The 27,976-nt window shown below is 46.2% G+C and overlaps 12 non-coding genes and 1 pseudogene across 12 annotated transcripts; all 13 read right to left on the bottom strand.

Moving 5' to 3' along the window:
- Nucleotides 1-11: 11 nt before the first annotated feature.
- LOC130332341 (U2 spliceosomal RNA) lies at nt 12-202 on the bottom strand. Its single transcript, XR_008875047.1, has one exon. It is a non-coding gene; the product is annotated as a U2 spliceosomal RNA (small nuclear RNA).
- A 2,082-nt stretch (nt 203-2,284) lies between these two features.
- Nucleotides 2,285-2,475, bottom strand: LOC130332340 (U2 spliceosomal RNA). The gene has a single exon (XR_008875046.1). It is a non-coding gene; the product is annotated as a U2 spliceosomal RNA (small nuclear RNA).
- Nucleotides 2,476-4,558: 2,083 nt separating this feature from the next.
- LOC130332339 (U2 spliceosomal RNA) lies at nt 4,559-4,749 on the bottom strand. The gene has a single exon (XR_008875045.1). It is a non-coding gene; the product is annotated as a U2 spliceosomal RNA (small nuclear RNA).
- Nucleotides 4,750-6,836: 2,087 nt separating this feature from the next.
- On the bottom strand, nt 6,837-7,027 carry LOC130332338 (U2 spliceosomal RNA). Its single transcript, XR_008875044.1, has one exon. It is a non-coding gene; the product is annotated as a U2 spliceosomal RNA (small nuclear RNA).
- A 2,078-nt stretch (nt 7,028-9,105) lies between these two features.
- LOC130332337 (U2 spliceosomal RNA) lies at nt 9,106-9,296 on the bottom strand. The gene has a single exon (XR_008875043.1). It is a non-coding gene; the product is annotated as a U2 spliceosomal RNA (small nuclear RNA).
- Nucleotides 9,297-11,384: 2,088 nt separating this feature from the next.
- Nucleotides 11,385-11,575, bottom strand: LOC130332388 (U2 spliceosomal RNA). The gene has a single exon (XR_008875089.1). It is a non-coding gene; the product is annotated as a U2 spliceosomal RNA (small nuclear RNA).
- A 2,084-nt stretch (nt 11,576-13,659) lies between these two features.
- On the bottom strand, nt 13,660-13,850 carry LOC130332335 (U2 spliceosomal RNA). The gene has a single exon (XR_008875042.1). It is a non-coding gene; the product is annotated as a U2 spliceosomal RNA (small nuclear RNA).
- A 2,109-nt stretch (nt 13,851-15,959) lies between these two features.
- Nucleotides 15,960-16,150, bottom strand: LOC130332334 (U2 spliceosomal RNA). The gene has a single exon (XR_008875041.1). It is a non-coding gene; the product is annotated as a U2 spliceosomal RNA (small nuclear RNA).
- Nucleotides 16,151-18,234: 2,084 nt separating this feature from the next.
- On the bottom strand, nt 18,235-18,425 carry LOC130332333 (U2 spliceosomal RNA). The gene has a single exon (XR_008875040.1). It is a non-coding gene; the product is annotated as a U2 spliceosomal RNA (small nuclear RNA).
- A 2,083-nt stretch (nt 18,426-20,508) lies between these two features.
- On the bottom strand, nt 20,509-20,699 carry LOC130332332 (U2 spliceosomal RNA). The gene has a single exon (XR_008875039.1). It is a non-coding gene; the product is annotated as a U2 spliceosomal RNA (small nuclear RNA).
- A 2,082-nt stretch (nt 20,700-22,781) lies between these two features.
- On the bottom strand, nt 22,782-22,972 carry LOC130332331 (U2 spliceosomal RNA). The gene has a single exon (XR_008875038.1). It is a non-coding gene; the product is annotated as a U2 spliceosomal RNA (small nuclear RNA).
- Nucleotides 22,973-25,046: 2,074 nt separating this feature from the next.
- LOC130332393 (U2 spliceosomal RNA) lies at nt 25,047-25,216 on the bottom strand (annotated as a pseudogene).
- A 2,079-nt stretch (nt 25,217-27,295) lies between these two features.
- Nucleotides 27,296-27,486, bottom strand: LOC130332329 (U2 spliceosomal RNA). Its single transcript, XR_008875036.1, has one exon. It is a non-coding gene; the product is annotated as a U2 spliceosomal RNA (small nuclear RNA).
- Between the last annotated feature and the right edge of the window lie 490 nt (nt 27,487-27,976).

Below are 27,976 nucleotides of genomic sequence, written 5' to 3'. Positions count from 1 at the left end.
ACCCTGTAAGGGGGTGGTGCACTGTACCCGAAGATACTGCCATATCGGGTCAATGCATAGGGCGACGGAAGCAAGCTTCGAAATCGGCCCCCGTTCTCAAAAATCCATTTAATATATGGTCCCCAGATAGGGGACGTATCAGATATTAAACTGATAAGAACAGATACTACACTTGATCTTAGCCAAAAGGCCGAGAAGCGATAACCGTGAAAGGGGCGGGCCCAACAAGGTCCCCTTCATGGGCACTATCACTGCTTGCTGTCAGGGAGGCTGCCAGACAATTTTCCATGCACACTCTGGGCTGGGGGGCAGTCAACCACCAGTACACACAGCAGAACCTAAACCCATACCATTATTGCTAAGCAGCAAGACAGGGGCCCATTGCACTCCCACGGGGCCTTTTTAAATGCAATCCATAACCCGGATTTGCCAGGAACCCTTCTTACTCCTCCTACTTGCATGTGACACTGGGCTTAGGATCTGCATAGGAAACACACACACAAGCACACACCTACCTTTGTTGCCTGCAGATGCCTCCTTGGCTGTCCCCAAACGGTATCAAACCAACACCCACGGGAAGCTGTAAGCATAGAGGACATGCCTGCACCCCATTGGACTTACCTGTGTGGGTTAAATCCGGGTTATTTGACAACCTATGGCGGTGATGGTTCTGCTCAGGCAGAGCAGTGCTGATGCTCCTCATAAAGCTGTCGCTGCTGTGAAGGTTCTAGGTGACATCACAATCCCTATGGTTACATACACAACAAAGCTGGGTTGTTGTTGTTTACACTCTGCAAGGCCTGTGGAAGTGAGTGACATCATAGCACTGTAGTTCTGAGGGTTCTAGATGGATGCAACAATCTCCTGTTGCTTCTATGAAGGCCATAATAGACGACATCACCAAACAGCTCCATAGTCACATACACAGCAAAGGAGAGATGTTGTTTACACCTAGTGATGTCAGTGGTATTGAGTGACATCACAGCACAGTGCTAAGGCTCCTGGGCCTGGACACAGCAGCGGCTGCAATATCTCAACGGAGAATACGTTTATATATATGTGTGTGTGTGCGCGTATATATATATATATATATATATATATATATATATATATATTTCTCCGCCGAAATCACTTTTAAACCCATTTCCACCTTTTTTTCCCTTCTCTTCCTCTTACTTTTTTTTCACGTTTTTTTACGTTTTTCTCCTTTTCGCCTCTTTTCTGGGCGTATTATTCTTCTTTTTCTTCTTTTTTTTCGTCTAATGCATACCCCATCAGTGCAGCAATGCTTATTCAATACCGCCAGCAGATGGAGACACTGGGGGATAATTTTCTAAGGATTTATACTGATTTTTCCTGTCTGAATTTGTCGCACAGAAAGTTGCAGGCCAAATATGTGTGACATTTCTGCGACTTTAGCTTCTAGAGCATTTTTACAACATTATACATAGGTGCTGAATACATAAAAAGCGACTGTTCAGCGACAGACAAGTCGCATCGGCTGAAAGTAGGCCAGAATGTCAGTCCATGTTGGAGCAGGTTTAGATACAGTCTAAAGCATAGATCTCAAAGTCTGTGCACAGAATTTAGCAAGGGCCTCGCACCTTCTGATGCATCAGGTAGGTGCACTATAGCATAGCCTAACCCTCTGTACTTTGGTCTATATTGATGCGGGACATAGACAGCCAGCTGATGACCAATCCATTAGTGCAATGGATGGCTGGAAGCATTTGTCTTTGCCTTTGCAATACCACAGAAGCAATGCATGGTCAATGTACAGCAATGACACACCTGTGTGAACAGCCAGGAGACCCCCCCATGTTATGTTACATAGTTACATAGTTAGTACGGTCGAAAAAAGACATATGTCCATCAAGTTCAACCAGGGAATTAAGGGGTAGGGGTGTGGCGCGATATTGGGGAAGGGATGAGATTTTATATTTCTTCATAAGCATTAATCTTATTTTGTCAATTAGGAACATTCAGCACCCACCCGCTATCAAGGCAGCTGCCTATCATGTCATGCCCTACCTGCACAGGTGTGCTGGCTACTCAAATGATCCAATTAAGGAGGCCATTTAGTCAGCAGCAGCAGAAGTCCTGTGCCTGGACGCTCCAACAGCGGCCAGACACAAGCAGAAGCAGCAGAAGCAGCAGCAGCACCACCTTTTGTTTTTTGGCTGCAGCAGCAGCAGCAGCAGCAAGGCCCACAGGGCTGGCTAGCTGGCTAGCCAGCAAGCAGGTAGCAATGAAAGTAGGAATCTTTCTTTTTAACCCTGTAAGGGGGTGGTGCACTGTACCCGAAGATACTGCCATATCGGGTCAATGCATAGGGCGACGGAAGCAAGCTTCGAAATCGGCCCCCGTTCTCAAAAATCCATTTAATATATGGTCCCCAGATAGGGGACGTATCAGATATTAAACTGATAAGAACAGATACTACACTTGATCTTAGCCAAAAGGCCGAGAAGCGATAACCGTGAAAGGGGCGGGCCCAACAAGGTCCCCTTCATGGGCACTATCACTGCTTGCTGTCAGGGAGGCTGCCAGACAATTTTCCATGCACACTCTGGGCTGGGGGGCAGTCAACCACCAGTACACACAGCAGAACCTAAACCCATACCATTATTGCTAAGCAGCAAGACAGGGGCCCATTGCACTCCCACGGGGCCTTTTTAAATGCAATCCATAACCCGGATTTGCCAGGAACCCTTCTTACTCCTCCTACTTGCATGTGACACTGGGCTTAGGATCTGCATAGGAAACACACACACAAGCACACACCTACCTTTGTTGCCTGCAGATGCCTCCTTGGCTGTCCCCAAACGGTATCAAACCAACACCCACGGGAAGCTGTAAGCATAGAGGACATGCCTGCACCCCATTGGACTTACCTGTGTGGGTTAAATCCGGGTTATTTGACAACCTATGGCGGTGATGGTTCTGCTCAGGCAGAGCAGTGCTGATGCTCCTCATAAAGCTGTCGCTGCTCTGAAGGTTCTAGGTGACATCACAATCCCTATGGTTACATACACAACAAAGCTGGGTTGTTGTTGTTTACACTCTGCAAGGCCTGTGGAAGTGAGTGACATCATAGCACTGTAGTTCTGAGGGTTCTAGATGGATGCAACAATCTCCTGTTGCTTCTATGAAGGCCATAATAGACGACATCACCAAACAGCTCCATAGTCACATACACAGCAAAGGAGAGATGTTGTTTACACCTAGTGATGTCAGTGGTATTGAGTGACATCACAGCACAGTGCTAAGGCTCCTGGGCCTGGACACAGCAGCGGCTGCAATATCTCAACGGAGAATACGTTTATATATATGTGTGTGTGTGCGCGTATATATATATATATATATATATATATATATATATATATTTCTCCGCCGAAATCACTTTTAAACCCATTTCCACCTTTTTTTCCCTTCTCTTCCTCTTACTTTTTTTTCACGTTTTTTTACGTTTTTCTCCTTTTCGCCTCTTTTCTGGGCGTATTATTCTTCTTTTTCTTCTTTTTTTTCGTCTAATGCATACCCCATCAGTGCAGCAATGCTTATTCAATACCGCCAGCAGATGGAGACACTGGGGGATAATTTTCTAAGGATTTATACTGATTTTTCCTGTCTGAATTTGTCGCACAGAAAGTTGCAGGCCAAATATGTGTGACATTTCTGCGACTTTAGCTTCTAGAGCATTTTTACAACATTATACATAGGTGCTGAATACATAAAAAGCGACTGTTCAGCGACAGACAAGTCGCATCGGCTGAAAGTAGGCCAGAATGTCAGTCCATGTTGGAGCAGGTTTAGATACAGTCTAAAGCATAGATCTCAAAGTCTGTGCACAGAATTTAGCAAGGGCCTCGCACCTTCTGATGCATCAGGTAGGTGCACTATAGCATAGCCTAACCCTCTGTACTTTGGTCTATATTGATGCGGGACATAGACAGCCAGCTGATGACCAATCCATTAGTGCAATGGATGGCTGGAAGCATTTGTCTTTGCCTTTGCAATACCACAGAAGCAATGCATGGTCAATGTACAGCAATGACACACCTGTGTGAACAGCCAGGAGACCCCCCCATGTTATGTTACATAGTTACATAGTTAGTACGGTCGAAAAAAGACATATGTCCATCAAGTTCAACCAGGGAATTAAGGGGTAGGGGTGTGGCGCGATATTGGGGAAGGGATGAGATTTTATATTTCTTCATAAGCATTAATCTTATTTTGTCAATTAGGAACATTCAGCACCCACCCGCTATCAAGGCAGCTGCCTATCATGTCATGCCCTACCTGCACAGGTGTGCTGGCTACTCAAATGATCCAATTAAGGAGGCCATTTAGTCAGCAGCAGCAGAAGTCCTGTGCCTGGACGCTCCAACAGCGGCCAGACACAAGCAGAAGCAGCAGAAGCAGCAGCAGCACCACCTTTTGTTTTTTGGCTGCAGCAGCAGCAGCAGCAGCAGCAAGGCCCACAGGGCTGGCTAGCTGGCTAGCCAGCAAGCAGGTAGCAATGAAAGTAGGAATCTTTCTTTTTAACCCTGTAAGGGGGTGGTGCACTGTACCCGAAGATACTGCCATATCGGGTCAATGCATAGGGCGACGGAAGCAAGCTTCGAAATCGGCCCCCGTTCTCAAAAATCCATTTAATATATGGTCCCCAGATAGGGGACGTATCAGATATTAAACTGATAAGAACAGATACTACACTTGATCTTAGCCAAAAGGCCGAGAAGCGATAACCGTGAAAGGGGCGGGCCCAACAAGGTCCCCTTCATGGGCACTATCACTGCTTGCTGTCAGGGAGGCTGCCAGACAATTTTCCATGCACACTCTGGGCTGGGGGGCAGTCAACCACCAGTACACACAGCAGAACCTAAACCCATACCATTATTGCTAAGCAGCAAGACAGGGGCCCATTGCACTCCCACGGGGCCTTTTTAAATGCAATCCATAACCCGGATTTGCCAGGAACCCTTCTTACTCCTCCTACTTGCATGTGACACTGGGCTTAGGATCTGCATAGGAAACACACACACAAGCACACACCTACCTTTGTTGCCTGCAGATGCCTCCTTGGCTGTCCCCAAACGGTATCAAACCAACACCCACGGGAAGCTGTAAGCATAGAGGACATGCCTGCACCCCATTGGACTTACCTGTGTGGGTTAAATCCGGGTTATTTGACAACCTATGGCGGTGATGGTTCTGCTCAGGCAGAGCAGTGCTGATGCTCCTCATAAAGCTGTCGCTGCTGTGAAGGTTCTAGGTGACATCACAATCCCTATGGTTACATACACAACAAAGCTGGGTTGTTGTTGTTTACACTCTGCAAGGCCTGTGGAAGTGAGTGACATCATAGCACTGTAGTTCTGAGGGTTCTAGATGGATGCAACAATCTCCTGTTGCTTCTATGAAGGCCATAATAGACGACATCACCAAACAGCTCCATAGTCACATACACAGCAAAGGAGAGATGTTGTTTACACCTAGTGATGTCAGTGGTATTGAGTGACATCACAGCACAGTGCTAAGGCTCCTGGGCCTGGACACAGCAGCGGCTGCAATATCTCAACGGAGAATACGTTTATATATATGTGTGTGTGTGCGCGTATATATATATATATATATATATATATATATATATATATATATTTCTCCGCCGAAATCACTTTTAAACCCATTTCCACCTTTTTTTCCCTTCTCTTCCTCTTACTTTTTTTTCACGTTTTTTTACGTTTTTCTCCTTTTCGCCTCTTTTCTGGGCGTATTATTCTTCTTTTTCTTCTTTTTTTTCGTCTAATGCATACCCCATCAGTGCAGCAATGCTTATTCAATACCGCCAGCAGATGGAGACACTGGGGGATAATTTTCTAAGGATTTATACTGATTTTTCCTGTCTGAATTTGTCGCACAGAAAGTTGCAGGCCAAATATGTGTGACATTTCTGCGACTTTAGCTTCTAGAGCATTTTTACAACATTATACATAGGTGCTGAATACATAAAAAGCGACTGTTCAGCGACAGACAAGTCGCATCGGCTGAAAGTAGGCCAGAATGTCAGTCCATGTTGGAGCAGGTTTAGATACAGTCTAAAGCATAGATCTCAAAGTCTGTGCACAGAATTTAGCAAGGGCCTCGCACCTTCTGATGCATCAGGTAGGTGCACTATAGCATAGCCTAACCCTCTGTACTTTGGTCTATATTGATGCGGGACATAGACAGCCAGCTGATGACCAATCCATTAGTGCAATGGATGGCTGGAAGCATTTGTCTTTGCCTTTGCAATACCACAGAAGCAATGCATGGTCAATGTACAGCAATGACACACCTGTGTGAACAGCCAGGAGACCCCCCCATGTTATGTTACATAGTTACATAGTTAGTACGGTCGAAAAAAGACATATGTCCATCAAGTTCAACCAGGGAATTAAGGGGTAGGGGTGTGGCGCGATATTGGGGAAGGGATGAGATTTTATATTTCTTCATAAGCATTAATCTTATTTTGTCAATTAGGAACATTCAGCACCCACCCGCTATCAAGGCAGCTGCCTATCATGTCATGCCCTACCTGCACAGGTGTGCTGGCTACTCAAATGATCCAATTAAGGAGGCCATTTAGTCAGCAGCAGCAGAAGTCCTGTGCCTGGACGCTCCAACAGCGGCCAGACACAAGCAGAAGCAGCAGAAGCAGCAGCAGCACCACCTTTTGTTTTTTGGCTGCAGCAGCAGCAGCAGCAGCAGCAAGGCCCACAGGGCTGGCTAGCTGGCTAGCCAGCAAGCAGGTAGCAATGAAAGTAGGAATCTTTCTTTTTAACCCTGTAAGGGGGTGGTGCACTGTACCCGAAGATACTGCCATATCGGGTCAATGCATAGGGCGACGGAAGCAAGCTTCGAAATCGGCCCCCGTTCTCAAAAATCCATTTAATATATGGTCCCCAGATAGGGGACGTATCAGATATTAAACTGATAAGAACAGATACTACACTTGATCTTAGCCAAAAGGCCGAGAAGCGATAACCGTGAAAGGGGCGGGCCCAACAAGGTCCCCTTCATGGGCACTATCACTGCTTGCTGTCAGGGAGGCTGCCAGACAATTTTCCATGCACACTCTGGGCTGGGGGGCAGTCAACCACCAGTACACACAGCAGAACCTAAACCCATACCATTATTGCTAAGCAGCAAGACAGGGGCCCATTGCACTCCCACGGGGCCTTTTTAAATGCAATCCATAACCCGGATTTGCCAGGAACCCTTCTTACTCCTCCTACTTGCATGTGACACTGGGCTTAGGATCTGCATAGGAAACACACACACAAGCACACACCTACCTTTGTTGCCTGCAGATGCCTCCTTGGCTGTCCCCAAACGGTATCAAACCAACACCCACGGGAAGCTGTAAGCATAGAGGACATGCCTGCACCCCATTGGACTTACCTGTGTGGGTTAAATCCGGGTTATTTGACAACCTATGGCGGTGATGGTTCTGCTCAGGCAGAGCAGTGCTGATGCTCCTCATAAAGCTGTCGCTGCTGTGAAGGTTCTAGGTGACATCACAATCCCTATGGTTACATACACAACAAAGCTGGGTTGTTGTTGTTTACACTCTGCAAGGCCTGTGGAAGTGAGTGACATCATAGCACTGTAGTTCTGAGGGTTCTAGATGGATGCAACAATCTCCTGTTGCTTCTATGAAGGCTATAATAGACGACATCACCAAACAGCTCCATAGTCACATACACAGCAAAGGAGAGATGTTGTTTACACCTAGTGATGTCAGTGGTATTGAGTGACATCACAGCACAGTGCTAAGGCTCCTGGGCCTGGACACAGCAGCGGCTGCAATATCTCAACGGAGAATACGTTTATATATATGTGTGTGTGTGCGCGTATATATATATATATATATATATATATATATATATATTTCTCCGCCGAAATCACTTTTAAACCCATTTCCACCTTTTTTTCCCTTCTCTTCCTCTTACTTTTTTTTCACGTTTTTTTACGTTTTTCTCCTTTTCGCCTCTTTTCTGGGCGTATTATTCTTCTTTTTCTTCTTTTTTTTCGTCTAATGCATACCCCATCAGTGCAGCAATGCTTATTCAATACCGCCAGCAGATGGAGACACTGGGGGATAATTTTCTAAGGATTTATACTGATTTTTCCTGTCTGAATTTGTCGCACAGAAAGTTGCAGGCCAAATATGTGTGACATTTCTGCGACTTTAGCTTCTAGAGCATTTTTACAACATTATACATAGGTGCTGAATACATAAAAAGCGACTGTTCAGCGACAGACAAGTCGCATCGGCTGAAAGTAGGCCAGAATGTCAGTCCATGTTGGAGCAGGTTTAGATACAGTCTAAAGCATAGATCTCAAAGTCTGTGCACAGAATTTAGCAAGGGCCTCGCACCTTCTGATGCATCAGGTAGGTGCACTATAGCATAGCCTAACCCTCTGTACTTTGGTCTATATTGATGCGGGACATAGACAGCCAGCTGATGACCAATCCATTAGTGCAATGGATGGCTGGAAGCATTTGTCTTTGCCTTTGCAATACCACAGAAGCAATGCATGGTCAATGTACAGCAATGACACACCTGTGTGAACAGCCAGGAGACCCCCCCATGTTATGTTACATAGTTACATAGTTAGTACGGTCGAAAAAAGACATATGTCCATCAAGTTCAACCAGGGAATTAAGGGGTAGGGGTGTGGCGCGATATTGGGGAAGGGATGAGATTTTATATTTCTTCATAAGCATTAATCTTATTTTGTCAATTAGGAACATTCAGCACCCACCCGCTATCAAGGCAGCTGCCTATCATGTCATGCCCTACCTGCACAGGTGTGCTGGCTACTCAAATGATCCAATTAAGGAGGCCATTTAGTCAGCAGCAGCAGAAGTCCTGTGCCTGGACGCTCCAACAGCGGCCAGACACAAGCAGAAGCAGCAGAAGCAGCAGCAGCACCACCTTTTGTTTTTTGGCTGCAGCAGCAGCAGCAGCAGCAAGGCCCACAGGGCTGGCTAGCTGGCTAGCCAGCAAGCAGGTAGCAATGAAAGTAGGAATCTTTCTTTTTAACCCTGTAAGGGGGTGGTGCACTGTACCCGAAGATACTGCCATATCGGGTCAATGCATAGGGCGACGGAAGCAAGCTTCGAAATCGGCCCCCGTTCTCAAAAATCCATTTAATATATGGTCCCCAGATAGGGGACGTATCAGATATTAAACTGATAAGAACAGATACTACACTTGATCTTAGCCAAAAGGCCGAGAAGCGATAACCGTGAAAGGGGCGGGCCCAACAAGGTCCCCTTCATGGGCACTATCACTGCTTGCTGTCAGGGAGGCTGCCAGACAATTTTCCATGCACACTCTGGGCTGGGGGGCAGTCAACCACCAGTACACACAGCAGAACCTAAACCCATACCATTATTGCTAAGCAGCAAGACAGGGGCCCATTGCACTCCCACGGGGCCTTTTTAAATGCAATCCATAACCCGGATTTGCCAGGAACCCTTCTTACTCCTCCTACTTGCATGTGACACTGGGCTTAGGATCTGCATAGGAAACACACACACAAGCACACACCTACCTTTGTTGCCTGCAGATGCCTCCTTGGCTGTCCCCAAACGGTATCAAACCAACACCCACGGGAAGCTGTAAGCATAGAGGACATTCCTGCACCCCATTGGACTTACCTGTGTGGGTTAAATCCGGGTTATTTGACAACCTATGGCGGTGATGGTTCTGCTCAGGCAGAGCAGTGCTGATGCTCCTCATAAAGCTGTCGCTGCTGTGAAGGTTCTAGGTGACATCACAATCCCTATGGTTACATACACAACAAAGCTGGGTTGTTGTTGTTTACACTCTGCAAGGCCTGTGGAAGTGAGTGACATCATAGCACTGTAGTTCTGAGGGTTCTAGATGGATGCAACAATCTCCTGTTGCTTCTATGAAGGCCATAATAGACGACATCACCAAACAGCTCCATAGTCACATACACAGCAAAGGAGAGATGTTGTTTACACCTAGTGATGTCAGTGGTATTGAGTGACATCACAGCACAGTGCTAAGGCTCCTGGGCCTGGACACAGCAGCGGCTGCAATATCTCAACGGAGAATACGTTTATATATATGTGTGTGTGTGCGCGTATATATATATATATATATATATATATATATATATATATATATATATTTCTCCGCCGAAATCACTTTTAAACCCATTTCCACCTTTTTTTCCCTTCTCTTCCTCTTACTTTTTTTTCACGTTTTTTTACGTTTTTCTCCTTTTCGCCTCTTTTCTGGGCGTATTATTCTTCTTTTTCTTCTTTTTTTTCGTCTAATGCATACCCCATCAGTGCAGCAATGCTTATTCAATACCGCCAGCAGATGGAGACACTGGGGGATAATTTTCTAAGGATTTATACTGATTTTTCCTGTCTGAATTTGTCGCACAGAAAGTTGCAGGCCAAATATGTGTGACATTTCTGCGACTTTAGCTTCTAGAGCATTTTTACAACATTATACATAGGTGCTGAATACATAAAAAGCGACTGTTCAGCGACAGACAAGTCGCATCGGCTGAAAGTAGGCCAGAATGTCAGTCCATGTTGGAGCAGGTTTAGATACAGTCTAAAGCATAGATCTCAAAGTCTGTGCACAGAATTTAGCAAGGGCCTCGCACCTTCTGATGCATCAGGTAGGTGCACTATAGCATAGCCTAACCCTCTGTACTTTGGTCTATATTGATGCGGGACATAGACAGCCAGCTGATGACCAATCCATTAGTGCAATGGATGGCTGGAAGCATTTGTCTTTGCCTTTGCAATACCACAGAAGCAATGCATGGTCAATGTACAGCAATGACACACCTGTGTGAACAGCCAGGAGACCCCCCCATGTTATGTTACATAGTTACATAGTTAGTACGGTCGAAAAAAGACATATGTCCATCAAGTTCAACCAGGGAATTAAGGGGTAGGGGTGTGGCGCGATATTGGGGAAGGGATGAGATTTTATATTTCTTCATAAGCATTAATCTTATTTTGTCAATTAGGAACATTCAGCACCCACCCGCTATCAAGGCAGCTGCCTATCATGTCATGCCCTACCTGCACAGGTGTGCTGGCTACTCAAATGATCCAATTAAGGAGGCCATTTAGTCAGCAGCAGCAGAAGTCCTGTGCCTGGACGCTCCAACAGCGGCCAGACACAAGCAGAAGCAGCAGAAGCAGCAGCAGCACCACCTTTTGTTTTTTGGCTGCAGCAGCAGCAGCAGCAGCAAGGCCCACAGGGCTGGCTAGCTGGCTAGCCAGCAAGCAGGTAGCAATGAAAGTAGGAATCTTTCTTTTTAACCCTGTAAGGGGGTGGTGCACTGTACCCGAAGATACTGCCATATCGGGTCAATGCATAGGGCGACGGAAGCAAGCTTCGAAATCGGCCCCCGTTCTCAAAAATCCATTTAATATATGGTCCCCAGATAGGGGACGTATCAGATATTAAACTGATAAGAACAGATACTACACTTGATCTGAGCCAAAAGGCCGAGAAGCGATAACCGTGAAAGGGGCGGGCCCAACAAGGTCCCCTTCATGGGCACTATCACTGCTTGCTGTCAGGGAGGCTGCCAGACAATTTTCCATGCACACTCTGGGCAGGGGGGCAGTCAACCACCAGTACACACAGCAGAACCTAAACCCATACCATTATTGCTAAGCAGCAAGACAGGGGCCCATTGCACTCCCACGGGGCCTTTTTAAATGCAATCCATAACCCGGATTTGCCAGGAACCCTTCTTACTCCTCCTACTTGCATGTGACACTGGGCTTAGGATCTGCATAGGAAACACACACACAAGCACACACCTACCTTTGTTGCCTGCAGATGCCTCCTTGGCTGTCCCCAAACGGTATCAAACCAACACCCACGGGAAGCTGTAAGCATAGAGGACATGCCTGCACCCCATTGGACTTACCTGTGTGGGTTAAATCCGGGTTATTTGACAACCTATGGCGGTGATGGTTCTGCTCAGGCAGAGCAGTGCTGATGCTCCTCATAAAGCTGTCGCTGCTGTGAAGGTTCTAGGTGACATCACAATCCCTATGGTTACATACACAACAAAGCTGGGTTGTTGTTGTTTACACTCTGCAAGGCCTGTGGAAGTGAGTGACATCATAGCACTGTAGTTCTGAGGGTTCTAGATGGATGCAACAATCTCCTGTTGCTTCTATGAAGGCCATAATAGACGACATCACCAAACAGCTCCATAGTCACATACACAGCAAAGGAGAGATGTTGTTTACACCTAGTGATGTCAGTGGTATTGAGTGACATCACAGCACAGTGCTAAGGCTCCTGGGCCTGGACACAGCAGCGGCTGCAATATCTCAACGGAGAATACGTTTATATATATGTGTGTGTGTGCGCGTATATATATATATATATATATATATATATATATATATATATATTTCTCCGCCGAAATCACTTTTAAACCCATTTCCACCTTTTTTTCCCTTCTCTTCCTCTTACTTTTTTTTCACGTTTTTTTACGTTTTTCTCCTTTTCGCCTCTTTTCTGGGCGTATTATTCTTCTTTTTCTTCTTTTTTTTCGTCTAATGCATACCCCATCAGTGCAGCAATGCTTATTCAATACCGCCAGCAGATGGAGACACTGGGGGATAATTTTCTAAGGATTTATACTGATTTTTCCTGTCTGAATTTGTCGCACAGAAAGTTGCAGGCCAAATATGTGTGACATTTCTGCGACTTTAGCTTCTAGAGCATTTTTACAACATTATACATAGGTGCTGAATACATAAAAAGCGACTGTTCAGCGACAGACAAGTCGCATCGGCTGAAAGTAGGCCAGAATGTCAGTCCATGTTGGAGCAGGTTTAGATACAGTCTAAAGCATAGATCTCAAAGTCTGTGCACAGAATTTAGCAAGGGCCTCGCACCTTCTGATGCATCAGGTAGGTGCACTATAGCATAGCCTAACCCTCTGTACTTTGGTCTATATTGATGCGGGACATAGACAGCCAGCTGATGACCAATCCATTAGTGCAATGGATGGCTGGAAGCATTTGTCTTTGCCTTTGCAATACCACAGAAGCAATGCATGGTCAATGTACAGCAATGACACACCTGTGTGAACAGCCAGGAGACCCCCCCATGTTATGTTACATAGTTACATAGTTAGTACGGTCGAAAAAAGACATATGTCCATCAAGTTCAACCAGGGAATTAAGGGGTAGGGGTGTGGCGCGATATTGGGGAAGGGATGAGATTTTATATTTCTTCATAAGCATTAATCTTATTTTGTCAATTAGGAACATTCAGCACCCACCCGCTATCAAGGCAGCTGCCTATCATGTCATGCCCTACCTGCACAGGTGTGCTGGCTACTCAAATGATCCAATTAAGGAGGCCATTTAGTCAGCAGCAGCAGAAGTCCTGTGCCTGGACGCTCCAACAGCGGCCAGACACAAGCAGAAGCAGCAGAAGCAGCAGCAGCACCACCTTTTGTTTTTTGGCTGCAGCAGCAGCAGCAGCAGCAAGGCCCACAGGGCTGGCTAGCTGGCTAACCAGCAAGCAGGTAGCAATGAAAGTAGGAATCTTTCTTTTTAACCCTGTAAGGGGGTGGTGCACTGTACCCGAAGATACTGCCATATCGGGTCAATGCATAGGGCGACGGAAGCAAGCTTCGAAATCGGCCCCCGTTCTCAAAAATCCATTTAATATATGGTCCCCAGATAGGGGACGTATCAGATATTAAACTGATAAGAACAGATACTACACTTGATCTTAGCCAAAAGGCCGAGAAGCGATAACCGTGAAAGGGGCGGGCCCAACAAGGTCCCCTTCATGGGCACTATCACTGCTTGCTGTCAGGGAGGCTGCCAGACAATTTTCCATGCACACTCTGGGCTGGGGGGCAGTCAACCACCAGTACACACAGCAGAACCTAAACCCATACCATTATTGCTAAGCAGCAAGACAGGGGCCCATTGCACTCCCACGGGGCCTTTTTAAATGCAATCCATAACCCGGATTTGCCAGGAACCCTTCTTACTCCTCCTACTTGCATGTGACACTGGGCTTAGGATCTGCATAGGAAACACACACACAAGCACACACCTACCTTTGTTGCCTGCAGATGCCTCCTTGGCTGTCCCCAAACGGTATCAAACCAACACCCACGGGAAGCTGTAAGCATAGAGGACATGCCTGCACCCCATTGGACTTACCTGTGTGGGTTAAATCCGGGTTATTTGACAACCTATGGCGGTGATGGTTCTGCTCAGGCAGAGCAGTGCTGATGCTCCTCATAAAGCTGTCGCTGCTGTGAAGGTTCTAGGTGACATCACAATCCCTATGGTTACATACACAACAAAGCTGGGTTGTTGTTGTTTACACTCTGCAAGGCCTGTGGAAGTGAGTGACATCATAGCACTGTAGTTCTGAGGGTTCTAGATGGATGCAACAATCTCCTGTTGCTTCTATGAAGGCCATAATAGACGACATCACCAAACAGCTCCATAGTCACATACACAGCAAAGGAGAGATGTTGTTTACACCTAGTGATGTCAGTGGTATTGAGTGACATCACAGCACAGTGCTAAGGCTCCTGGGCCTGGACACAGCAGCGGCTGCAATATCTCAACGGAGAATACGTTTATATATATGTGTGTGTGTGCGCGTATATATATATATATATATATATATATATATATATATATATATATATATGTATATATATATATATTTCTCCGCCGAAATCACTTTTAAACCCATTTCCACCTTTTTTTCCCTTCTCTTCCTCTTACTTTTTTTTCACGTTTTTTTACGTTTTTCTCCTTTTCGCCTCTTTTCTGGGCGTATTATTCTTCTTTTTCTTCTTTTTTTTCATCTAATGCATACCCCATCAGTGCAGCAATGCTTATTCAATACCGCCAGCAGATGGAGACACTGGGGGATAATTTTCTAAGGATTTATACTGATTTTTCCTGTCTGAATTTGTCGCACAGAAAGTTGCAGGCCAAATATGTGTGACATTTCTGCGACTTTAGCTTCTAGAGCATTTTTACAACATTATACATAGGTGCTGAATACATAAAAAGCGACTGTTCAGCGACAGACAAGTCGCATCGGCTGAAAGTAGGCCAGAATGTCAGTCCATGTTGGAGCAGGTTTAGATACAGTCTAAAGCATAGATCTCAAAGTCTGTGCACAGAATTTAGCAAGGGCCTCGCACCTTCTGATGCATCAGGTAGGTGCACTATAGCATAGCCTAACCCTCTGTACTTTGGTCTATATTGATGCGGGACATAGACAGCCAGCTGATGACCAATCCATTAGTGCAATGGATGGCTGGAAGCATTTGTCTTTGCCTTTGCAATACCACAGAAGCAATGCATGGTCAATGTACAGCAATGACACACCTGTGTGAACAGCCAGGAGACCCCCCCATGTTATGTTACATAGTTACATAGTTAGTACGGTCGAAAAAAGACATATGTCCATCAAGTTCAACCAGGGAATTAAGGGGTAGGGGTGTGGCGCGATATTGGGGAAGGGATGAGATTTTATATTTCTTCATAAGCATTAATCTTATTTTGTCAATTAGGAACATTCAGCACCCACCCGCTATCAAGGCAGCTGCCTATCATGTCATGCCCTACCTGCACAGGTGTGCTGGCTACTCAAATGATCCAATTAAGGAGGCCATTTAGTCAGCAGCAGCAGAAGTCCTGTGCCTGGACGCTCCAACAGCGGCCAGACACAAGCAGAAGCAGCAGAAGCAGCAGCAGCACCACCTTTTGTTTTTTGGCTGCAGCAGCAGCAGCAGCAGCAGCAAGGCCCACAGGGCTGGCTAGCTGGCTAGCCAGCAAGCAGGTAGCAATGAAAGTAGGAATCTTTCTTTTTAACCCTGTAAGGGGGTGGTGCACTGTACCCGAAGATACTGCCATATCGGGTCAATGCATAGGGCGACGGAAGCAAGCTTCGAAATCGGCCCCCGTTCTCAAAAATCCATTTAATATATGGTCCCCAGATAGGGGACGTATCAGATATTAAACTGATAAGAACAGATACTACACTTGATCTTAGCCAAAAGGCCGAGAAGCGATAACCGTGAAAGGGGCGGGCCCAACAAGGTCCCCTTCATGGGCACTATCACTGCTTGCTGTCAGGGAGGCTGCCAGACAATTTTCCATGCACACTCTGGGCTGGGGGGCAGTCAACCACCAGTACACACAGCAGAACCTAAACCCATACCATTATTGCTAAGCAGCAAGACAGGGGCCCATTGCACTCCCACGGGGCCTTTTTAAATGCAATCCATAACCCGGATTTGCCAGGAACCCTTCTTACTCCTCCTACTTGCATGTGACACTGGGCTTAGGATCTGCATAGGAAACACACACACAAGCACACACCTACCTTTGTTGCCTGCAGATGCCTCCTTGGCTGTCCCCAAACGGTATCAAACCAACACCCACGGGAAGCTGTAAGCATAGAGGACATGCCTGCACCCCATTGGACTTACCTGTGTGGGTTAAATCCGGGTTATTTGACAACCTATGGCGGTGATGGTTCTGCTCAGGCAGAGCAGTGCTGATGCTCCTCATAAAGCTGTCGCTGCTGTGAAGGTTCTAGGTGACATCACAATCCCTATGGTTACATACACAACAAAGCTGGGTTGTTGTTGTTTACACTCTGCAAGGCCTGTGGAAGTGAGTGACATCATAGCACTGTAGTTCTGAGGGTTCTAGATGGATGCAACAATCTCCTGTTGCTTCTATGAAGGCCATAATAGACGACATCACCAAACAGCTCCATAGTCACATACACAGCAAAGGAGAGATGTTGTTTACACCTAGTGATGTCAGTGGTATTGAGTGACATCACAGCACAGTGCTAAGGCTCCTGGGCCTGGACACAGCAGCGGCTGCAATATCTCAACGGAGAATACGTTTATATATATGTGTGTGTGTGCGCGTATATATATATATATATATATATATATATATATATATATATATTTCTCCGCCGAAATCACTTTTAAACCCATTTCCACCTTTTTTTCCCTTCTCTTCCTCTTACTTTTTTTTCACGTTTTTTTACGTTTTTCTCCTTTTCGCCTCTTTTCTGGGCGTATTATTCTTCTTTTTCTTCTTTTTTTTCGTCTAATGCATACCCCATCAGTGCAGCAATGCTTATTCAATACCGCCAGCAGATGGAGACACTGGGGGATAATTTTCTAAGGATTTATACTGATTTTTCCTGTCTGAATTTGTCGCACAGAAAGTTGCAGGCCAAATATGTGTGACATTTCTGCGACTTTAGCTTCTAGAGCATTTTTACAACATTATACATAGGTGCTGAATACATAAAAAGCGACTGTTCAGCGACAGACAAGTCGCATCGGCTGAAAGTAGGCCAGAATGTCAGTCCATGTTGGAGCAGGTTTAGATACAGTCTAAAGCATAGATCTCAAAGTCTGTGCACAGAATTTAGCAAGGGCCTCGCACCTTCTGATGCATCAGGTAGGTGCACTATAGCATAGCCTAACCCTCTGTACTTTGGTCTATATTGATGCGGGACATAGACAGCCAGCTGATGACCAATCCATTAGTGCAATGGATGGCTGGAAGCATTTGTCTTTGCCTTTGCAATACCACAGAAGCAATGCATGGTCAATGTACAGCAATGACACACCTGTGTGAACAGCCAGGAGACCCCCCCATGTTATGTTACATAGTTACATAGTTAGTACGGTCGAAAAAAGACATATGTCCATCAAGTTCAACCAGGGAATTAAGGGGTAGGGGTGTGGCGCGATATTGGGGAAGGGATGAGATTTTATATTTCTTCATAAGCATTAATCTTATTTTGTCAATTAGGAACATTCAGCACCCACCCGCTATCAAGGCAGCTGCCTATCATGTCATGCCCTACCTGCACAGGTGTGCTGGCTACTCAAATGATCCAATTAAGGAGGCCATTTAGTCAGCAGCAGCAGAAGTCCTGTGCCTGGACGCTCCAACAGCGGCCAGACACAAGCAGAAGCAGCAGAAGCAGCAGCAGCACCACCTTTTGTTTTTTGGCTGCAGCAGCAGCAGCAGCAGCAAGGCCCACAGGGCTGGCTAGCTGGCTAGCCAGCAAGCAGGTAGCAATGAAAGTAGGAATCTTTCTTTTTAACCCTGTAAGGGGGTGGTGCACTGTACCCGAAGATACTGCCATATCGGGTCAATGCATAGGGCGACGGAAGCAAGCTTCGAAATCGGCCCCCGTTCTCAAAAATCCATTTAATATATGGTCCCCAGATAGGGGACGTATCAGATATTAAACTGATAAGAACAGATACTACACTTGATCTTAGCCAAAAGGCCGAGAAGCGATAACCGTGAAAGGGGCGGGCCCAACAAGGTCCCCTTCATGGGCACTATCACTGCTTGCTGTCAGGGAGGCTGCCAGACAATTTTCCATGCACACTCTGGGCTGGGGGGCAGTCAACCACCAGTACACACAGCAGAACCTAAACCCATACCATTATTGCTAAGCAGCAAGACAGGGGCCCATTGCACTCCCACGGGGCCTTTTTAAATGCAATCCATAACCCGGATTTGCCAGGAACCCTTCTTACTCCTCCTACTTGCATGTGACACTGGGCTTAGGATCTGCATAGGAAACACACACACAAGCACACACCTACCTTTGTTGCCTGCAGATGCCTCCTTGGCTGTCCCCAAACGGTATCAAACCAACACCCACGGGAAGCTGTAAGCATAGAGGACATGCCTGCACCCCATTGGACTTACCTGTGTGGGTTAAATCCGGGTTATTTGACAACCTATGGCGGTGATGGTTCTGCTCAGGCAGAGCAGTGCTGATGCTCCTCATAAAGCTGTCGCTGCTGTGAAGGTTCTAGGTGACATCACAATCCCTATGGTTACATACACAACAAAGCTGGGTTGTTGTTGTTTACACTCTGCAAGGCCTGTGGAAGTGAGTGACATCATAGCACTGTAGTTCTGAGGGTTCTAGATGGATGCAACAATCTCCTGTTGCTTCTATGAAGGCCATAATAGACGACATCACCAAACAGCTCCATAGTCACATACACAGCAAAGGAGAGATGTTGTTTACACCTAGTGATGTCAGTGGTATTGAGTGACATCACAGCACAGTGCTAAGGCTCCTGGGCCTGGACACAGCAGCGGCTGCAATATCTCAACGGAGAATACGTTTATATATATGTGTGTGTGTGCGCGTATATATATATATATATATATATATATATATATATATATTTCTCCGCCGAAATCACTTTTAAACCCATTTCCACCTTTTTTTCCCTTCTCTTCCTCTTACTTTTTTTTCACGTTTTTTTACGTTTTTCTCCTTTTCGCCTCTTTTCTGGGCGTATTATTCTTCTTTTTCTTCTTTTTTTTCGTCTAATGCATACCCCATCAGTGCAGCAATGCTTATTCAATACCGCCAGCAGATGGAGACACTGGGGGATAATTTTCTAAGGATTTATACTGATTTTTCCTGTCTGAATTTGTCGCACAGAAAGTTGCAGGCCAAATATGTGTGACATTTCTGCGACTTTAGCTTCTAGAGCATTTTTACAACATTATACATAGGTGCTGAATACATAAAAAGCGACTGTTCAGCGACAGACAAGTCGCATCGGCTGAAAGTAGGCCAGAATGTCAGTCCATGTTGGAGCAGGTTTAGATACAGTCTAAAGCATAGATCTCAAAGTCTGTGCACAGAATTTAGCAAGGGCCTCGCACCTTCTGATGCATCAGGTAGGTGCACTATAGCATAGCCTAACCCTCTGTACTTTGGTCTATATTGATGCGGGACATAGACAGCCAGCTGATGACCAATCCATTAGTGCAATGGATGGCTGGAAGCATTTGTCTTTGCCTTTGCAATACCACAGAAGCAATGCATGGTCAATGTACAGCAATGACACACCTGTGTGAACAGCCAGGAGACCCCCCCATGTTATGTTACATAGTTACATAGTTAGTACGGTCGAAAAAAGACATATGTCCATCAAGTTCAACCAGGGAATTAAGGGGTAGGGGTGTGGCGCGATATTGGGGAAGGGATGAGATTTTATATTTCTTCATAAGCATTAATCTTATTTTGTCAATTAGGAACATTCAGCACCCACCCGCTATCAAGGCAGCTGCCTATCATGTCATGCCCTACCTGCACAGGTGTGCTGGCTACTCAAATGATCCAATTAAGGAGGCCATTTAGTCAGCAGCAGCAGAAGTCCTGTGCCTGGACGCTCCAACAGCGGCCAGACACAAGCAGAAGCAGCAGAAGCAGCAGCAGCACCACCTTTTGTTTTTTGGCTGCAGCAGCAGCAGCAGCAGCAGCAAGGCCCACAGGGCTGGCTAGCTGGCTAGCCAGCAAGCAGGTAGCAATGAAAGTAGGAATCTTTCTTTTTAACCCTGTAAGGGGGTGGTGCACTGTACCCGAAGATACTGCCATATCGGGTCAATGCATAGGGCGACGGAAGCAAGCTTCGAAATCGGCCCCCGTTCTCAAAAATCCATTTAATATATGGTCCCCAGATAGGGGACGTATCAGATATTAAACTGATAAGAACAGATACTACACTTGATCTTAGCCAAAAGGCCGAGAAGCGATAACCGTGAAAGGGGCGGGCCCAACAAGGTCCCCTTCATGGGCACTATCACTGCTTGCTGTCAGGGAGGCTGCCAGACAATTTTCCATGCACACTCTGGGCTGGGGGGCAGTCAACCACCAGTACACACAGCAGAACCTAAACCCATACCATTATTGCTAAGCAGCAAGACAGGGGCCCATTGCACTCCCACGGGGCCTTTTTAAATGCAATCCATAACCCGGATTTGCCAGGAACCCTTCTTACTCCTCCTACTTGCATGTGACACTGGGCTTAGGATCTGCATAGGAAACACACACACAAGCACACACCTACCTTTGTTGCCTGCAGATGCCTCCTTGGCTGTCCCCAAACGGTATCAAACCAACACCCACGGGAAGCTGTAAGCATAGAGGACATGCCTGCACCCCATTGGACTTACCTGTGTGGGTTAAATCCGGGTTATTTGACAACCTATGGCGGTGATGGTTCTGCTCAGGCAGAGCAGTGCTGATGCTCCTCATAAAGCTGTCGCTGCTGTGAAGGTTCTAGGTGACATCACAATCCCTATGGTTACATACACAACAAAGCTGGGTTGTTGTTGTTTACACTCTGCAAGGCCTGTGGAAGTGAGTGACATCATAGCACTGTAGTTCTGAGGGTTCTAGATGGATGCAACAATCTCCTGTTGCTTCTATGAAGGCCATAATAGACGACATCACCAAACAGCTCCATAGTCACATACACAGCAAAGGAGAGATGTTGTTTACACCTAGTGATGTCAGTGGTATTGAGTGACATCACAGCACAGTGCTAAGGCTCCTGGGCCTGGACACAGCAGCGGCTGCAATATCTCAACGGAGAATACGTTTATATATATGTGTGTGTGTGCGCGTATATATATATATATATATATATATATATATATATATATATTTCTCCGCCGAAATCACTTTTAAACCCATTTCCACCTTTTTTTCCCTTCTCTTCCTCTTACTTTTTTTTCACGTTTTTTTACGTTTTTCTCCTTTTCGCCTCTTTTCTGGGCGTATTATTCTTCTTTTTCTTCTTTTTTTTCGTCTAATGCATACCCCATCAGTGCAGCAATGCTTATTCAATACCGCCAGCAGATGGAGACACTGGGGGATAATTTTCTAAGGATTTATACTGATTTTTCCTGTCTGAATTTGTCGCACAGAAAGTTGCAGGCCAAATATGTGTGACATTTCTGCGACTTTAGCTTCTAGAGCATTTTTACAACATTATACATAGGTGCTGAATACATAAAAAGCGACTGTTCAGCGACAGACAAGTCGCATCGGCTGAAAGTAGGCCAGAATGTCAGTCCATGTTGGAGCAGGTTTAGATACAGTCTAAAGCATAGATCTCAAAGTCTGTGCACAGAATTTAGCAAGGGCCTCGCACCTTCTGATGCATCAGGTAGGTGCACTATAGCATAGCCTAACCCTCTGTACTTTGGTCTATATTGATGCGGGACATAGACAGCCAGCTGATGACCAATCCATTAGTGCAATGGATGGCTGGAAGCATTTGTCTTTGCCTTTGCAATACCACAGAAGCAATGCATGGTCAATGTACAGCAATGACACACCTGTGTGAACAGCCAGGAGACCCCCCCATGTTATGTTACATAGTTACATAGTTAGTACGGTCGAAAAAAGACATATGTCCATCAAGTTCAACCAGGGAATTAAGGGGTAGGGGTGTGGCGCGATATTGGGGAAGGGATGAGATTTTATATTTCTTCATAAGCATTAATCTTATTTTGTCAATTAGGAACATTCAGCACCCACCCGCTATCAAGGCAGCTGCCTATCATGTCATGCCCTACCTGCACAGGTGTGCTGGCTACTCAAATGATCCAATTAAGGAGGCCATTTAGTCAGCAGCAGCAGAAGTCCTGTGCCTGGACGCTCCAACAGCGGCCAGACACAAGCAGAAGCAGCAGAAGCAGCAGCAGCACCACCTTTTGTTTTTTGGCTGCAGCAGCAGCAGCAGCAGCAAGGCCCACAGGGCTGGCTAGCTGGCTAGCCAGCAAGCAGGTAGCAATGAAAGTAGGAATCTTTCTTTTTAACCCTGTAAGGGGGTGGTGCACTGTACCCGAAGATACTGCCATATCGGGTCAATGCATAGGGCGACGGAAGCAAGCTTCGAAATCGGCCCCCGTTCTCAAAAATCCATTTAATATATGGTCCCCAGATAGGGGACGTATCAGATATTAAACTGATAAGAACAGATACTACACTTGATCTTAGCCAAAAGGCCGAGAAGCGATAACCGTGAAAGGGGCGGGCCCAACAAGGTCCCCTTCATGGGCACTATCACTGCTTGCTGTCAGGGAGGCTGCCAGACAATTTTCCATGCACACTCTGGGCTGGGGGGCAGTCAACCACCAGTACACACAGCAGAACCTAAACCCATACCATTATTGCTAAGCAGCAAGACAGGGGCCCATTGCACTCCCACGGGGCCTTTTTAAATGCAATCCATAACCCGGATTTGCCAGGAACCCTTCTTACTCCTCCTACTTGCATGTGACACTGGGCTTAGGATCTGCATAGGAAACACACACACAAGCACACACCTACCTTTGTTGCCTGCAGATGCCTCCTTGGCTGTCCCCAAACGGTATCAAACCAACACCCACGGGAAGCTGTAAGCATAGAGGACATGCCTGCACCCCATTGGACTTACCTGTGTGGGTTAAATCCGGGTTATTTGACAACCTATGGCGGTGATGGTTCTGCTCAGGCAGAGCAGTGCTGATGCTCCTCATAAAGCTGTCGCTGCTGTGAAGGTTCTAGGTGACATCACAATCCCTATGGTTACATACACAACAAAGCTGGGTTGTTGTTGTTTACACTCTGCAAGGCCTGTGGAAGTGAGTGACATCATAGCACTGTAGTTCTGAGGGTTCTAGATGGATGCAACAATCTCCTGTTGCTTCTATGAAGGCCATAATAGACGACATCACCAAACAGCTCCATAGTCACATACACAGCAAAGGAGAGATGTTGTTTACACCTAGTGATGTCAGTGGTATTGAGTGACATCACAGCACAGTGCTAAGGCTCCTGGGCCTGGACACAGCAGCGGCTGCAATATCTCAACGGAGAATACGTTTATATATATGTGTGTGTGTGCGCGTATATATATATATATATATATATATATATATATTTCTCCGCCGAAATCACTTTTAAACCCATTTCCACCTTTTTTTCCCTTCTCTTCCTCTTACTTTTTTTTCACGTTTTTTTACGTTTTTCTCCTTTTCGCCTCTTTTCTGGGCGTATTATTCTTCTTTTTCTTCTTTTTTTTCGTCTAATGCATACCCCATCAGTGCAGCAATGCTTATTCAATACCGCCAGCAGATGGAGACACTGGGGGATAATTTTCTAAGGATTTATACTGATTTTTCCTGTCTGAATTTGTCGCACAGAAAGTTGCAGGCCAAATATGTGTGACATTTCTGCGACTTTAGCTTCTAGAGCATTTTTACAACATTATACATAGGTGCTGAATACATAAAAAGCGACTGTTCAGCGACAGACAAGTCGCATCGGCTGAAAGTAGGCCAGAATGTCAGTCCATGTTGGAGCAGGTTTAGATACAGTCTAAAGCATAGATCTCAAAGTCTGTGCACAGAATTTAGCAAGGGCCTCGCACCTTCTGATGCATCAGGTAGGTGCACTATAGCATAGCCTAACCCTCTGTACTTTGGTCTATATTGATGCGGGACATAGACAGCCAGCTGATGACCAATCCATTAGTGCAATGGATGGCTGGAAGCATTTGTCTTTGCCTTTGCAATACCACAGAAGCAATGCATGGTCAATGTACAGCAATGACACACCTGTGTGAACAGCCAGGAGACCCCCCCATGTTATGTTACATAGTTACATAGTTAGTACGGTCGAAAAAAGACATATGTCCATCAAGTTCAACCAGGGAATTAAGGGGTAGGGGTGTGGCGCGATATTGGGGAAGGGATGAGATTTTATATTTCTTCATAAGCATTAATCTTATTTTGTCAATTAGGAACATTCAGCACCCACCCGCTATCAAGGCAGCTGCCTATCATGTCATGCCCTACCTGCACAGGTGTGCTGGCTACTCAAATGATCCAATTAAGGAGGCCATTTAGTCAGCAGCAGCAGAAGTCCTGTGCCTGGACGCTCCAACAGCGGCCAGACACAAGCAGAAGCAGCAGAAGCAGCAGCAGCACCACCTTTTGTTTTTTGGCTGCAGCAGCAGCAGCAGCAGCAAGGCCCACAGGGCTGGCTAGCTGGCTAGCCAGCAAGCAGGTAGCAATGAAAGTAGGAATCTTTCTTTTTAACCCTGTAAGGGGGTGGTGCACTGTACCCGAAGATACTGCCATATCGGGTCAATGCATAGGGCGACGGAAGCAAGCTTCGAAATCGGCCCCCGTTCTCAAAAATCCATTTAATATATGGTCCCCAGATAGGGGACGTATCAGATACTACACTTGATCTTAGCCAAAAGGCCGAGAAGCGATAACCGTGAAAGGGGCGGGCCCAACAAGGTCCCCTTCATGGGCACTATCACTGCTTGCTGTCAGGGAGGCTGCCAGACAATTTTCCATGCACACTCTGGGCTGGGGGGCAGTCAACCACCAGTACACACAGCAGAACCTAAACCCATACCATTATTGCTAAGCAGCAAGACAGGGGCCCATTGCACTCCCACGGGGCCTTTTTAAATGCAATCCATAACCCGGATTTGCCAGGAACCCTTCTTACTCCTCCTACTTGCATGTGACACTGGGCTTAGGATCTGCATAGGAAACACACACACAAGCACACACCTACCTTTGTTGCCTGCAGATGCCTCCTTGGCTGTCCCCAAACGGTATCAAACCAACACCCACGGGAAGCTGTAAGCATAGAGGACATGCCTGCACCCCATTGGACTTACCTGTGTGGGTTAAATCCGGGTTATTTGACAACCTATGGCGGTGATGGTTCTGCTCAGGCAGAGCAGTGCTGATGCTCCTCATAAAGCTGTCGCTGCTGTGAAGGTTCTAGGTGACATCACAATCCCTATGGTTACATACACAACAAAGCTGGGTTGTTGTTGTTTACACTCTGCAAGGCCTGTGGAAGTGAGTGACATCATAGCACTGTAGTTCTGAGGGTTCTAGATGGATGCAACAATCTCCTGTTACTTCTATGAAGGCCATAATAGACGACATCACCAAACAGCTCCATAGTCACATACACAGCAAAGGAGAGATGTTGTTTACACCTAGTGATGTCAGTGGTATTGAGTGACATCACAGCACAGTGCTAAGGCTCCTGGGCCTGGACACAGCAGCGGCTGCAATATCTCAACGGAGAATACGTTTATATATATGTGTGTGTGTGCGCGTATATATATATATATATATATATATATATATATATATATATATATATTCTCCGCCGAAATCACTTTTAAACCCATTTCCACCTTTTTTTCCCTTCTCTTCCTCTTACTTTTTTTTCACGTTTTTTTACGTTTTTCTCCTTTTCGCCTCTTTTCTGGGCGTATTATTCTTCTTTTTCTTCTTTTTTTTCGTCTAATGCATACCCCATCAGTGCAGCAATGCTTATTCAATACCGCCAGCAGATGGAGACACTGGGGGATAATTTTCTAAGGATTTATACTGATTTTTCCTGTCTGAATTTGTCGCACAGAAAGTTGCAGGCCAAATATGTGTGACATTTCTGCGACTTTAGCTTCTAGAGCATTTTTACAACATTATACATAGGTGCTGAATACATAAAAAGCGACTGTTCAGCGACAGACAAGTCGCATCGGCTGAAAGTAGGCCAGAATGTCAGTCCATGTTGGAGCAGGTTTAGATACAGTCTAAAGCATAGATCTCAAAGTCTGTGCACAGAATTTAGCAAGGGCCTCGCACCTTCTGATGCATCAGGTAGGTGCACTATAGCATAGCCTAACCCTCTGTACTTTGGTCTATATTGATGCGGGACATAGACAGCCAGCTGATGACCAATCCATTAGTGCAATGGATGGCTGGAAGCATTTGTCTTTGCCTTTGCAATACCACAGAAGCAATGCATGGTCAATGTACAGCAATGACACACCTGTGTGAACAGCCAGGAGACCCCCCCATGTTATGTTACATAGTTAGTACGGTCGAAAAAAGACATATGTCCATCAAGTTCAACCAGGGAATTAAGGGGTAGGGGTGTGGCGCGATATTGGGGAAGGGATGAGATTTTATATTTCTTCATAAGCATTAATCTTATTTTGTCAATTAGGAACATTCAGCACCCACCCGCTATCAAGGCAGCTGCCTATCATGTCATGCCCTACCTGCACAGGTGTGCTGGCTACTCAAATGATCCAATTAAGGAGGCCATTTAGTCAGCAGCAGCAGAAGTCCTGTGCCTGGACGCTCCAACAGCGGCCAGACACAAGCAGAAGCAGCAGAAGCAGCAGCAGCACCACCTTTTGTTTTTTGGCTGCAGCAGCAGCAGCAGCAGCAAGGCCCACAGGGCTGGCTAGCTGGCTAGCCAGCAAGCAGGTAGCAATGAAAGTAGGAATCTTTCTTTTTAACCCTGTAAGGGGGTGGTGCACTGTACCCGAAGATACTGCCATATCGGGTCAATGCATAGGGCGACGGAAGCAAGCTTCGAAATCGGCCCCCGTTCTCAAAAATCCATTTAATATATGGTCCCCAGATAGGGGACGTATCAGATATTAAACTGATAAGAACAGATACTACACTTGATCTTAGCCAAAAGGCCGAGAAGCGATAACCGTGAAAGGGGCGGGCCCAACAAGGTCCCCTTCATGGGCACTATCACTGCTTGCTGTCAGGGAGGCTGCCAGACAATTTTCCATGCACACTCTGGGCTGGGGGGCAGTCAACCACCAGTACACACAGCAGAACCTAAACCCATACCATTATTGCTAAGCAGCAAGACAGGGGCCCATTGCACTCCCACGGGGCCTTTTTAAATGCAATCCATAACCCGGATTTGCCAGGAACCCTTCTTACTCCTCCTACTTGCATGTGACACTGGGCTTAGGATCTGCATAGGAAACACACACACAAGCACACACCTACCTTTGTTGCCTGCAGATGCCTCCTTGGCTGTCCCCAAACGGTATCAAACCAACACCCACGGGAAGCTGTAAGCATAGAGGACATGCCTGCACCCCATTGGACTTACCTGTGTGGGTTAAATCCGGGTTATTTGACAACCTATGGCGGTGATGGTTCTGCTCAGGCAGAGCAGTGCTG

Source organism: Hyla sarda, unplaced genomic scaffold, assembly GCF_029499605.1.
Source record: "Hyla sarda isolate aHylSar1 unplaced genomic scaffold, aHylSar1.hap1 scaffold_376, whole genome shotgun sequence".
NCBI lineage: Eukaryota > Metazoa > Chordata > Amphibia > Anura > Hylidae > Hyla > Hyla sarda.
This window is presented reverse-complemented; position numbering and strand designations above follow the sequence as displayed.